The sequence below is a fragment of the Vicugna pacos genome, chromosome X (assembly GCF_048564905.1).
Source record: "Vicugna pacos chromosome X, VicPac4, whole genome shotgun sequence".
Classification (NCBI taxonomy): domain Eukaryota; kingdom Metazoa; phylum Chordata; class Mammalia; order Artiodactyla; family Camelidae; genus Vicugna; species Vicugna pacos.
Window position 1 is genome coordinate 15657173 of NC_133023.1, and position 13212 is coordinate 15670384.

Sequence of the window (13212 nt, forward strand, 5' to 3'; positions counted from 1 at the left end):
TAATCTCTTTAATCCAAGAAGCTGTCGGGCGTCCGTCTCCCAATTTAGGAAACTCTTTCAGCAAAATCCTCACATTGCTAAAGATGAGAGTCCTCAGTCTTTCCAAATTGTTACAGCCATACTGAAAGAAGGGATATACTTTTCTCCAATCTCTGCTACTGGTGTCGTTAGATGTCATCCAGCACAGTAATAACCATCATTCCAGGCCAATTTAAGTTTGTTAATTATGGAAGAGCATTCCATAAACAGTGGAAGAACCTAATGAAGTCTATTAACCCCCTAGAGAAGGACAGCCACCTAAAAAAGGGAACCAAAATGACAGAAGGGATGTAATAAAGAATTGATTAAAAAATGAAGTTGATGGTTGTTTTTCTCATTTACCTTTATCTGCTAAGACTGCTCATGCCCATTTCTTCTTTACCAAATGGCAGGCAGAAAAAGAAAACTGGAAGAAGCAAATGCTCCTTCCTACCTGTGTTTTCTACCCACCTCTATTCCTCCTCTTTCAGAGTTTGTTTTAGCATAATTATTCAGTCAGGTTCTACGTTATTACTAATTATGTAGATGCAATGGCTAGTGAAGTGCTGTGACATATAATGGATGCTCAGTAAATATTTGCTAAATGAATAAATGAGTATATTACCCATACAGTAATTCATTATTTAAACCTTTTTGCACCTTTTCCTGAGTCACTAAGAGAATGGAAAAAAATACACACTGACATTTAAACACATATGTACACTGTAAAACTTGGAAAGAGTAATCTATTTGGTTTTTATTCAGAGTAAGGGATAAAAATGCATTTCTTCTTATTAATTTTCTGAATACTAAGATCAGTGAAATGACTTCTCATACTTAGCAGAATCTCTGAAATATTTACCCCAGGAAGCAGTTTATAAATCAGAAAGAGGTTTTCTTAATTTAGAAGTAAAAGTCAAATCTCACTTATCTGACTTTGGAGCTCTTGATACTTTGAAATCACTACTATTTGTGGTTCACACTGTGATGTGCCACCCTGATTTCCCTTCAGTGAAGAGCTTGTTGCTCAGCTGCTGGCAGCGCTGTTGGCAGGCAGCCTTCAGCTGTCAGCCCCTTCATGGGTGCCTCAGCTGCAAAGAGCCATCTGGCCCGATATCACTCCCTTTACCCGATGACCCACATCCAATGAAGAATCAATGCAAGGGTAAAAAGATCTGGCCATCTTCACCCAACCTGGAACAACTCTGAAGGGCCGTCCTAGTTTCAGGGCTATCTGTAAGGGATACCATGGCTGGTGTTGGGCCTGCTTTGCATCTTAACTTCTCCCTCTTTCCAAGCCCTGCCCCCTTCCCTTAGTGCCCCCAGGCACTCTCTAATAAATATTTTGCATGTTGAACTTCATCTCAAAGTCTGTTTCCTGGAGAGCTACACCTATGATAAAATTATTTCCATGCTCTCTTTACACAAAAACCAGAAAATGTTTGTTAAGTATCCACTGAAGACAAATTGCTGCATGTTGTAGAGTCTATTCTCTGAGAGGACACTTATTTGGGGTCAGAGCTGCTTGACAAAAATCCACATTACCAAGGTTTCTGTCTCCTCATGTTTTTTTTATTTCACCATTATGTTGATGACACAGGGGAGTGGACCAGGAGTCGTACTGCCATGGTGATGCCCTTGTAGTCAGAAGAGCCTCATTAGAGGTTCTTTCCTTGTACTACAGGGTTAGAGTTGGTACAGTGGTTTCTAAGTTGACTCTCCTCCAATCAGGCCATGCTGACATAAACTAAGCTCTGGAAATTTCTCTTCTTCCCTGAAGAAACTACACAGCACCCAGAAACATGTGACTTTGGAACAGCAACCTTAGACATTTTCTCTGGATTGTTAATTCACCCTAACACCAGTCCTTCCGGGACTCCAGCCTGCTTGCTTTGTAGTCTTCCCTCCCAAATTTATTTCTGTGTCTGTTTATGTGATGTACTGATCATTTCAGGCAGAGAGGGGTAGGGAGAGGTCTCCATGGTAAGAGTTCTTTTGGTTGTCTCCATGGTGATCTCTGCATAGCTAATAAATCCACAACTTAATTTTATTTCTTATCCTAAAACAACCAATGGCTTCAGCTTTGGAATACGTGTGGGTGAAGCCATCAGGGCTCATACTGTAACCTGGAAAGCAAGTAGTGCCAAGCTTCATTAGAGACTCAGTCTCTCTTTTCCCTTTTTTGTTTCCCTTCTTTTGGAACTCAAGGTCCTCATATATTTTGTACTTTGTTTCCTCCCTACTCTTCCATTAGAAAAAAGAGACTAAAGTATAAATAAATGAAAAGCAGTGTATTACCTTCCTTCAGGGGATTGCTTTTTGAATGGAAACAAGGGAATGAATCTCTAAGGAATTTCAGGAATTGAGAAAATATGTGAATGGGGAAGAGCAAGAAGAGGCTAGGGAACAAAATATATCCATTGATTACTCTGTGATCCATTTTCCCCATCTGTAAAAGGCGATAGTAACATTATCTACCTCTAAGGGTTGTTGAGTGGATTAAACAGGATATGACATGTAAAGTGCTTAGAATAGTGTTTGACTTGTTCAGCTACTGCTGTTTTTATATTAATATTTCCTTTTATTCACAATGACAAATTAGGAAAAGTTCCCTTGTTCACCTCTAACCTGAAGTAGTAAATTACCAAAAGTCTGGACTTTCCCTTTACGGGGAAGAGGTGAAGACTTGCTATTCAAGTGACGGTCCCAAGACCAGAAGCATCAGCCACAGCAGGGAACTTGTTAGAAGTACAGAATCTGAAGCCCTACTCAAGACCTACTAAAGCAAAACATCTACATTTTAACAAGATTCTCTGGTGTTTCCTACACACATTAAAGTTTGAGGAGCCTTGAAGTAGGTATAGTTGTCCCAAATTGAGACTTCAGAATCAAAGAGACCCAAGCTCCAATTTGCTAGCCGTGGGACCTTGGACAAGTTACTTAATCTCCCTAAGTCTCAGGTCCCTTATGTGTAAAATGTGGGATGATCAGATCTGTTTAGTAGGGTTGTTTTGAGGATTAAACATGAAACTATGTAAAGCACTTATTAATGTGCGTGCTGGGCAACTACCAAGTACCTTATGAATTGGCTCTAACTACTCTCAAAACACTCTCTAGGCTTTTGAAACATGTAGTTTCAAGCTCCCAAGGGCAAAGAACTTGATTTCATTCAGTGTAAGAATTTTCATACATTCATATGATTTCAAAGATACACAAGGAATGTTAGGGATCATCTTAGATGAACTGAAAGGAAAAATGGTTAGGTCTATTTTGTATTAGAAGGCTTGGCTGGTGGGGAAAGGATTTTCCTTTGCATTTCTCCAAGTCTCCCACTGCTCTGCTGTGTAAAATACATTCAGGTTAGACACAGAGGTGATCAGCTGGCCACGGCAGGTAGAGGAGTACCAGCAGGAATAGCCAAGCATTTGAGTCTTTTATACATGATTCTCCCTTCCAGTGAAGGTAACCAGCCTGCTCAAGTCTATGAACCTAAAATGTAACACTTCCAGAAACTCTCTGAAGACTGGAATCTGAAGTTGTTGAACTTGGATTGGCAAGCACAGGTTCTACATTCTCAAATATATTTTTCTTTCATCTCATGGTTAAGGGCAGAGCCTCGAGCATCAAATCACTAGGGTTCAAACTTTATCATTTGTAAAATAGGGATCGTTATAGCTTCTCTCTCTAAGGATGTTTAGGAGACTTGAATGAGATAATGTATGTAAAGATATTAGCACGGTACCATTTTGAGCACTCAATAAATGTAAGGTGTTTTTGTAATTATCTTACTTGTGGCTTCTGCTTTCCCTAGAATCCTGTATTTGGTATGTCTGACTCCAGCCTATTTTCTTGAACTCAACACTGATTTGGGGGCTATATCCAGCCTCTAACTAGATCTATTATAACAGTTCGGTTAGAAGAATTAGAGTTAAATATCACAACACACCAATGGAAAGGTGAGTCTACTTAGTAGAAGATTTCCACAAAAGGGCATTTCCCAGATGACTGAGAATTGGGGGAACAAATTTCAGTGTTGTTGAAGTGCTAGTGTAGCCAGGCTCTAAGAGACTGTCAACCATTTTCAGGCTTTTAATGAGTTCCCCAAGGAGAAGCAGAAGCTACCACCCCGGCAAGCCTTTCCACACACTTGAATTGTTTATCAGTCAGTTGCTGGTGCTCTGGAGACTAACATACTGGTATTCTTTGCTACAGAATACTGAAACAACAAACTTTGACAAATTCTTCATCAACAAGCACTGGCAACGCAGACCCATTTGAAAATGGAATGGAGTGGATAACATGGAACCTGGACTATTTTCTATGAGACATCCAGAAATAGTATACAGTAAGGATTTGGGAGACTTCAGTCACCTGAACTAGTCTAGCTACACTGGGGCAAATGATCAGGTTTTGAATGAGCTTCCACAGCCTGATCTGAAATACTACTTTGAGTGTAATTAGTACAGATATCAAACGAACCTCATCACAGGATTTTCTGTGTTTAAGAAAGAAAGCTCCCCTGTTTTCCACATTGTAAGTCATTAACATCCCACCATCTCTCCACAGAATGGTCTGCATATTCTACCCAACAAGAGAACCAACCTGCTTTTTTGGGGTAGGGTTGAGTCACAAAGAAAAGAAAAAAAGCAGAGGGTAGGGGTGCGGAGAATGCAAAACATGGAGCAGAATTCTGAAAGCTTGTTCAGTCTGGCAGGATGAATTGTGATAAATTTTACAAGATTTTTAAAGTATTCATAAGTTTAATTTAAATAACATTTTTGATGACAGAAATAATACATGTTCCTTGCTGAAAACAGAAGAGTGTTAAAAAAAAATCACTCACAATTAAGTCACAGGAAGTTAACATTTTGGTAAATTAAATTCTGAGCAATTTTCTCTGTTTATATTAGTTCTAATTAACATAACTGGGATTATTTGGAAACATGATTATTAATGGCTATGTAATAATCCATTATGTGTCACAATTTCAACATCCTTAGGCATTTAAGATATTTCCCAAATTTTTGCTATCATAAACAATACCATTACAAATCTTCTTTTGTAAAACTTTGCCTGGCTATCCAATTGTTTCCTTAGGAGAGACTCTTAGAAGTTAAATGCCTCAATGAAAGGGTAGGGACATATTTTAGATTCTCAGCACATTCGCAAAATTGTTTTACAAAAGGATTGTCCCAGTGTATCCTCCCATGAGCAGTGTGTGACTATGCCCTTCCAAGAGCACCAGTGACTACTTGGAGTATTACCTTGGATCATTCTTCTCTAATTTCATGATCAAAATCATTATCTCATTACCTTACCATTCTTTTTTTTTAATGCAGTTTATCATTTCACACATAAATATATTGGCCGTTTGTGGGTTACTTTTTTCTCTTTCATGATTTGTTCATGACCATAGTCCATATTGTCTACTGGACAGTTGGTGTCTCTCATAGTTTTATTAACATTTTTATATATTAAAACACATTAGTTCTTTATTATATTTTTGCACTTGTATTTTATCATTAATTTAAATTTATGGTGGATTTTCATTGTCATTGTGTAGAAATTTGGAATTTTCATGCAGTCAAATTTATTTTCCTTTATAATTTTTTTCACATAGCTTTCATCCTTGTAAATCTCCCCTCATTTGGAGAACAAGTGAATATTTACCAATACTTTCTCTTAACCAGCAAAACCAATTTTACTAACCATAAAAAGGCTTATTTGAAGGCAGAATGTGGTCAGAATGATTTCACTTTACTTACCATAACTAAACTAGCCATAGAGTACATGAATTTGGAGGCACTCATGAATTGAATATAGATATTATCATCTTAAGACTTAAATGAAATTACCTTTAAGATGAATGTGTAGAGTACTTGAGGAAAAAAAAGGGCAAAAACATGTCAGATATAAGTGAAAACATGTAATATTTGTCTTTCTCTGATTTATTTCACTAAGCATGGAATTTAAAATATAAAATGAACAAATATGACAAAACAGAAACAGACTCACAGAGAACAAACCAGTGGTTACCAGACAGGTGAGGGGAGGGGCGGAATAGGCAAAGGGGATTAGGAGGTACAAATTACTAGGTATAAAAAAATAAGTTACAAGGATGTAACGTACAGCACAGGGAATATAGTCAATATTTTATAATAACTTTGTAGGGAACGTAACCTACAAAAATATTGAACTACTATGTTGTACACCTGAAACTAATATAATAGTGTAAGTCAACTATACTTCAATAAGAAGTATGTCAGAAAAGAATAGTAACTGTTATAAAAGTGAAGTTGAAACTAAACCCTTCAGAGAAGTTCTATACTTCTGATTCATTGACGGGAACAACTTTATATTATCCTTGTCTTCATTCAGTAGCTTCATTTGCAACAAATACTTAACAATGATTAAGTACTCAGATATCACTGTATTATATTAGCAACACTGTCTAATACTGATTGACTTTGCAAAGGCCTTTCTTGCAATGCAACAAACACTTCAAAATAATTGAAGACACTACAATTGTAAATAAACTTTATCCTAATAGCCCATGTTTCCATAATGAAAACACAAACAGAAAAATGTATGAACTCATATAAAATAAACACAGGAAAAGAAGAGAGAGATGGAGAGAGGAGAAGTGGTAAGAAGACAGATGAATTCATTAGTTCCTATAAAAGTCTAAAAATATTTCCACACAGTCAAATTTATTCTCTGAAAAATTGAAAGCAGTATGTAAGTCTATGCCCACATCACAGACAACAGTCTACATTAGGAAAGAAGAAGGGAAAGCATGGGTTGTCAGAAGTCACCACAGTATCTGCCAACACTATTATCAGTGACAGCTGGTTTCCAAAAGGGTACCTTCAAGGAGTCAGTCAACAAGCTAATTTTCAGAAGCAAACTTCTTCACTGTGGGAACCTCGAAGGTGAAGCCAACAATCCCTTTAACGTGCAGCTTGTACTGGGACGGTAGCTTTGACCTCTGTCTCCAAGGATTTTATAGAACCTTCAGCTGGCACCAAATGTGGTGACAGAAGCATTCTTCATATTCCCACATTCATTTTGTTTCGCTTCTGTTTTCAATTCAAGTTACTGAACTTAGTTACTAAGAATTCTCTGTGATTTGAATTAGGAATGCATTAGAGGTTTTTCATCTTGTTTTATATTTGTCTAGAATGGGAGAGATTTCTGGAGCATCTTTCCTAATGACCTTTCCTATAAAATGACATGAAATCATTTAGAACAATGGTTTTGAACCAGAAGTCTGGATCAAAATTACATGTGACCTTTATCAAATCACCCATGCTCCTAGGCCTTATCCTTGGCGTGGGAGACGAACTGCCCAGATTCCACTTCAGGGAAGGGCTTGCCACCCAGGCATAGGAAGCACAGTTGGCAGACAGCCTCTAGTAGTCAGCTCCTTCATGGTCTGTCTCAGCTGCAGACAGACCTTTAACCCTAGGTCACATTCTTCCCAGGGCAGCCTGCCTGTAGTGGCTGAGTAAGGCAGAGGTATAATGGCCATTTTAGCTCAATGTGGGACACAAAGGCAGTACACACTCTAGAGCTCCCTGCTATCTTGGCTGAGGTTTGTCTGACCTGCACTGCTGCTGCCAATTTCCTTCTGCCCAATCCTATTTCCTATACCTTCCCTTCACAGGTATGAATCCCTGATAAACATCCTGCACTCAAAACTCCATTTCAGCATCTGTTTCTGGAGAACCCAGCCTGACACTATGGAAATCTCATTCAGTAGGTCTGGAATGGGCAGGGCCCAAGCATGTGCATTTTGAAAAAAATCCCTTAGGTGATTGAAATATGCACTCCTCTTTAAATATCTGACTGAGAATGTTCCAGAAGTCCTGAAGCCTGTGAACTCAACATCTCAGGGTTGTTATATAGTCCTAAGATATAAATACCTGAAGGAAGCTTTCCATGGAAATGGATTTTTAGATTCTGAAACCACTGAAAACACTTGATGTTATCCAGCCTGGATCATTAAGAAATAATATAAATTGTTTAATAAAGCAGTTTTAGAGTTGAAAATGTACCTAGAAATCCAACCCACTTATTTTGCAAAAGAGGAAACTGAATCCACCTTAAGAAATAGTGGTAGCACCAGGGTCAAATCCCTTTTTACTTGATCAAAGAAAATCTAAAAAGTTTTAAATTTCAAATGTTAGTTTTAATTTCCTCTACCACTACTTTTTCTCATCAGCCCTATTAATCTCACTAAAATCAATTAATTTGAGGTTTATGTCCTTTCATTTTCTCCCCACTCAGTAGTAGAGATGGTAATAAGTGTAAAACAGTAAAAAATAAGCTTCTTCTAATGTCGGGAAGGAGGAGCAACAACAGGAATTGGCCCTTACAAGCAGGCATAAGCTATCCAAAGATCTGAGAGAAGAGGGTTCTAGACAGAAGAAATACCAAGTCCAAAGCCCTGAGGCAGGACTAAGATTGGTATGTTTGAGGAAGAATAAGAGGTTCATGTGACTTGAGTGAAGTAAAACTGTAGGAGATGATGGCAGAAAGATTAGCAGGCCCTGTACTATAATTATTTGGTTTCACCTCTATCTTCCACAGTGACTATTTACAAGGTCTTTCATAACTACATCGTTTTCTTGAGAAAGATTTCTAAATTCCAGTAATGGGAGACTTGCTTATACTGAGCAACCCTCCAGAGGAAACCAACTAAAAATATTGAATGAAGGTTTTTAAAAAACTCTTTTACAAAGCAAAAATAGCTCACAACAGAAAGAAAATAAATCAGAAATCCAGAAAGTTAAGTGCACAAGGAAGCCACTTTTACTCTGAGGGCACTGGATACTTCCATAAAATAAAAATGTTTATTCTGATGGTCTCACAAGATTAAGAGCATAGAGATCAAAGCCTAAGGCCCGAAGAAGATGGGAGGTCTATTAGGAGACTCTCCCCACAAAAAGCTATGACCTCAAAATGCTACATCCTCTAGGAAGGGGTAAGTTGTCTTTCAGCCTGGAATGTTACCTTTGTGCTCCAAGGACTTTAATAATTGAACTTGGATTAAGGTAAACCTAGACTGGTAGTAACTCCAGGCTTTTGGGAGAAACAAATGCAAGTTCTTTCTGAAGAAAGTTTCTTTCATCCTATGACTTAAACTATTCCTACATGTTATTTTGAGGTACAATGACCAGCAAATACTCAAGGACAATTAGGCACACAAAGGGAAAAGAACACATGCAGAATCAACAAACAACAGAAATAGACCTATGACTCTATATATTGGAATTATTAAATACAGACTATAAATAAACCATGCTTACTATGAGAATCTATATAGAATATTTGAAAAAGAACATATTAAAAACAATTACCATAATGTTTTACACATAAAAGGCATTAAATAAATGTTTGTGGATTTAAGTTAATAAACATCTAGCCTTTTCTATGATATCAACTACTACTTTGTATCACATTTTCATTCACTCATTTTATCCAAAATATATTTTTGCCTATTCATGGTGTTCCATGCAATGTTATCAGTATGAAGGATACAATAGCAAACAATATGCACACAGGGTTCTTGCCCTAAGAAACTCTCACGTCTAGTGGGGAAGACATATAGGTAGATAGCCAAACACAGCCTGGTAGGATCAGTACTCCCTCAAGGACTACAATAGGACCAGATAATTAAACACATTCACAGACATCTCAAGAGACTTCCAAGCGCAGCTCCCCAAGGTCTTCCACCCAAGGGTGTGAAAGACAATGAATCTCTGTTTAGGGAGAGCTCCCTAAAAGTTTCCAGCAGATTCTTCCATGACCTTCCAATCATACAACCAAACTAGACTCTCTGCCTGGCTACACCAGGTGTAAAACATCAATAAACTGGTCCTAGCTCAGAAATAAAACAAGGGTACCCACTCTTACCACTCCTATTCAACATAGTACTGGAAGTCCTAGCCAGAGCAATCAGGCAATAAAAATAAATAAAAGGCATAAGAATTATAAGGGAAGAAGTAAAATTTTATCCATCTGCAGATTACACGATTTTATAAATAGAAAATCCTCAAGATTCTGCCAAAAAAAACCTGTTAGATCTAATCAACAAACTGAGTGAAACCGCAGGATACAAAATCAACATACCCCCAAATCAGTAGTGTTTCTATACACTAACAATGAATTATCTGAAAAAGAAAAGAGAACCAATCCCATTTACAGTAGCATCAAAAACAATAAAATCCTTAGGAATAAATCTAACCAAGTTGATGAACTATCTCCACACTGAAAACTGTAAGGTACTGATGAAAGAAACTAAAGAAGTCACAAATAAATTGAATGATATCCTATGTTTATGGACTGGAAGAATTAATACTGTTAAACTGCCCATACTATACAAAGCTATCTATAGATTGAATGTAATCTCTATAAAGATTCCAAGTGTGCACTTTCTTTCTTTCTTTCTCTCTTTCTCTCTTTCTCTCTTTTAACAAAAATAGAAAAAACAATGCTAAAATTTGTTTGGAGCCACAAAAGACTCTGAATAGACAAAGCAATCCTGAGAAAGAAGACCAAAGTTGGAGGCATCACACTTCCTGATTTCAAACTACATTACAAAGGTATAATAATAAAAATAGTGTAGTATTGGCATAAAAAGACATATCAGTGGAACAGAATTGAGAGCCCAGAAATAAACCCTTGCATACACAAGTAACTAATTTTTGACAAGGAAACCAAGAATATTCAATGGACTCAGTGGGAGAAAGGCAGTCTCTTTAATAACGAGTGCTGGGCAATAGGGTATTCACACACCAAAAAAACAAACAAAAACCAAACAAACAAAAAAGCCCCAACTAGATCCTTACCTTACACCACTCACAAAAATTAACTGGAAATACCTTTGACTTAAATGTAAGACCAGAAACCATGAAACTCCTAGAAGAAAATATAGGGGAGAAGCTTCTTGACACTGGTCTTGGCAATGATTTATTGTATATGACGCCTAAAGCACAAGCAGCAAAATAAGAAATAAACAAGTGTGACCATATAAAACTAAAAAGCTTCTGCACAACAAAGGAAACAACAAAATGAAAAGGCAACTTACAGAATGGGAGAAAATATTTGCAAACCACACATCTGATAAGCAGTTAATATCCAAGTATATATAAGGGACTCATATAACTCAATAGCAAAAACTCAAGTAATCCAATTTAAAAATGGGCAAAGAATCCAAATATACATTCTTCCAAAGAAGACACACAGATGACCAGCAGGCACGTGAAAATGTACTCAGCGTCACTAATCATCAGAGAAATGCAAATCAAAACCACAATAAGATAGGACTTCACACCTGTTAGAATGGCTATTAGCAAAAAGATTAGAGATAAATGTTGGCAAGGATGCGGAGAAAAGGGAACCCTTGTGCCCTGTTGGTGGAAATGTAAATTGGTGCAGCACTATGGAAAACAGTACAGAAGCTCCTCACAAAATTAAAAATAGGACTACTAACCTTTCCTCAAAACTGACAAGGTGGTAGAAGTGGAGCAAAACAAACAGATCTTCCACGAGTTCACCTACCTCACTTGTGGACGTCGACCAGCAGCTGGGCAACTCCTATAAGCAGCTGATGCAGTTGTATAGCACCCGGCCCTGGCAGTAGCTAAGTTGGGCCAGCAGGAAGGAGCACTCACTGCTGAAGTGTCTGAGCAAGACCAAGATGGAGGCACCGCCCACGGAGAAGCCTGAGGTTGTGAAATGCACCTGTGGGAAATAATCATCCTGTCCGAGACGGTGGGCGTCTACAACTGCAAGACCTTCAACCAGGTGGAAATCATGATTGGCCACTACGTGGGTGAGTTCTCAATCACCTACAAGCTGCTGAAGCACAAGCCACCCGGGCATCAGGGCCACCCACTCCTCCAGCTTCATCCCTCTTGACTAGCTTGGCCAATAAAGGCACAGACTTCTCTAAAAAATAAACAGATAATAAATAAATAATTTTTAAAGATAAAAATAGGACTACCTTATGATGTAGCAATTCTACCACTTCTGGGTATATATACAAAGGAAATGACATCACTATTTTGAAGAGTTATTTGCACCCCTGTGTTCACTGCAGCATTTATTTACAATAGCCAAGACATAGAAACAGCCTAAGTGACCATCCACATGAATGGATAATGACATACATACATATAGAATATATAGAGAATATTACTCAGCCATTAAAAAAAGGAAATCCTGTCATTTGCAACAATATGGATGAGCCTTGAGGGCACTATGTTAAGTGAAATAAGCCAGAAAAAGAGAAATACTGTATTAAATGCTGTATTATCTCACTTTTATATAGAATCTAATAAAACTGATCTCATAGAAACAGAGAACAGATTGAAGGCTGCCAGAGGCGGGGAGCTGGGGAAGGGCGGATGAGTGAAGGTGGTGGAAAGTATAAACTTCCAGATATAAGATAAATAAGTTCTGGGGATGTAATGTACAGACAGCATGGTGACTGTAGTTAAAAATACTGTATGGCATATTTGAAAACTGCTAAGAGAATAGATCTTAAAAGTTCTTATTATAAGGAAGAAATTGTAACCATGTAAGGTGATAGATATTAACTAAACTTACTGTGGTAATCATTTCACAATATATACGTCTATCAAATCATTGTTATACAATGTTATATGTCAACTATATCTCAAGAAAACTGAAAGAAAAAAATTAAACCAACCCCAGGTGCTGCCAGGGGAGTTTCAAACTTTAAACAGCATTTTAATGAATCATTAGTTAGCCCACTGCGGTTATCGTGGCCAAGAGTCAGTATCCGTCAGTGTCTCAGTCTAGCTGTAAAATAATTCTATCCTTCACAGCTACAAAGGTGGTAGCCTACAGAAAAAGCTGCTTAAGGCAAATCTTGAAGAACAAATAGGCATTTTATGTTCATTGTGAATTTAGTAGTGCCAGACATTTACTTGATAGTCAATAAATATTATGTAATTGTTAGTTGCTACCTAAGAAAGAAAAATAATTTCTGATTAAATTCTATGGTAGTTTAAACTTTTTTACTTTAGCATTTGTATTACCTGTAAAGTCTTTTGCCAGCATTTAAGATTTTAATGTCTTACTATTTTTGGATTGAGCTCATCTGAGATCTGAGAAGCAAGATTTATTCTTATAGTAACAAAAGCTACCGTTTTTAGATCCTTC

General features: G+C 37.4%; 1 pseudogene; it reads left to right on the top strand.

Annotated features, from left to right (window-relative positions):
- The first annotated feature begins 6814 nt into the window (after positions 1-6814).
- LOC102541249 (small ribosomal subunit protein uS19-like) lies at positions 6815-11947 on the top strand (annotated as a pseudogene).
- The last annotated feature ends 1265 nt before the right edge of the window (positions 11948-13212 follow it).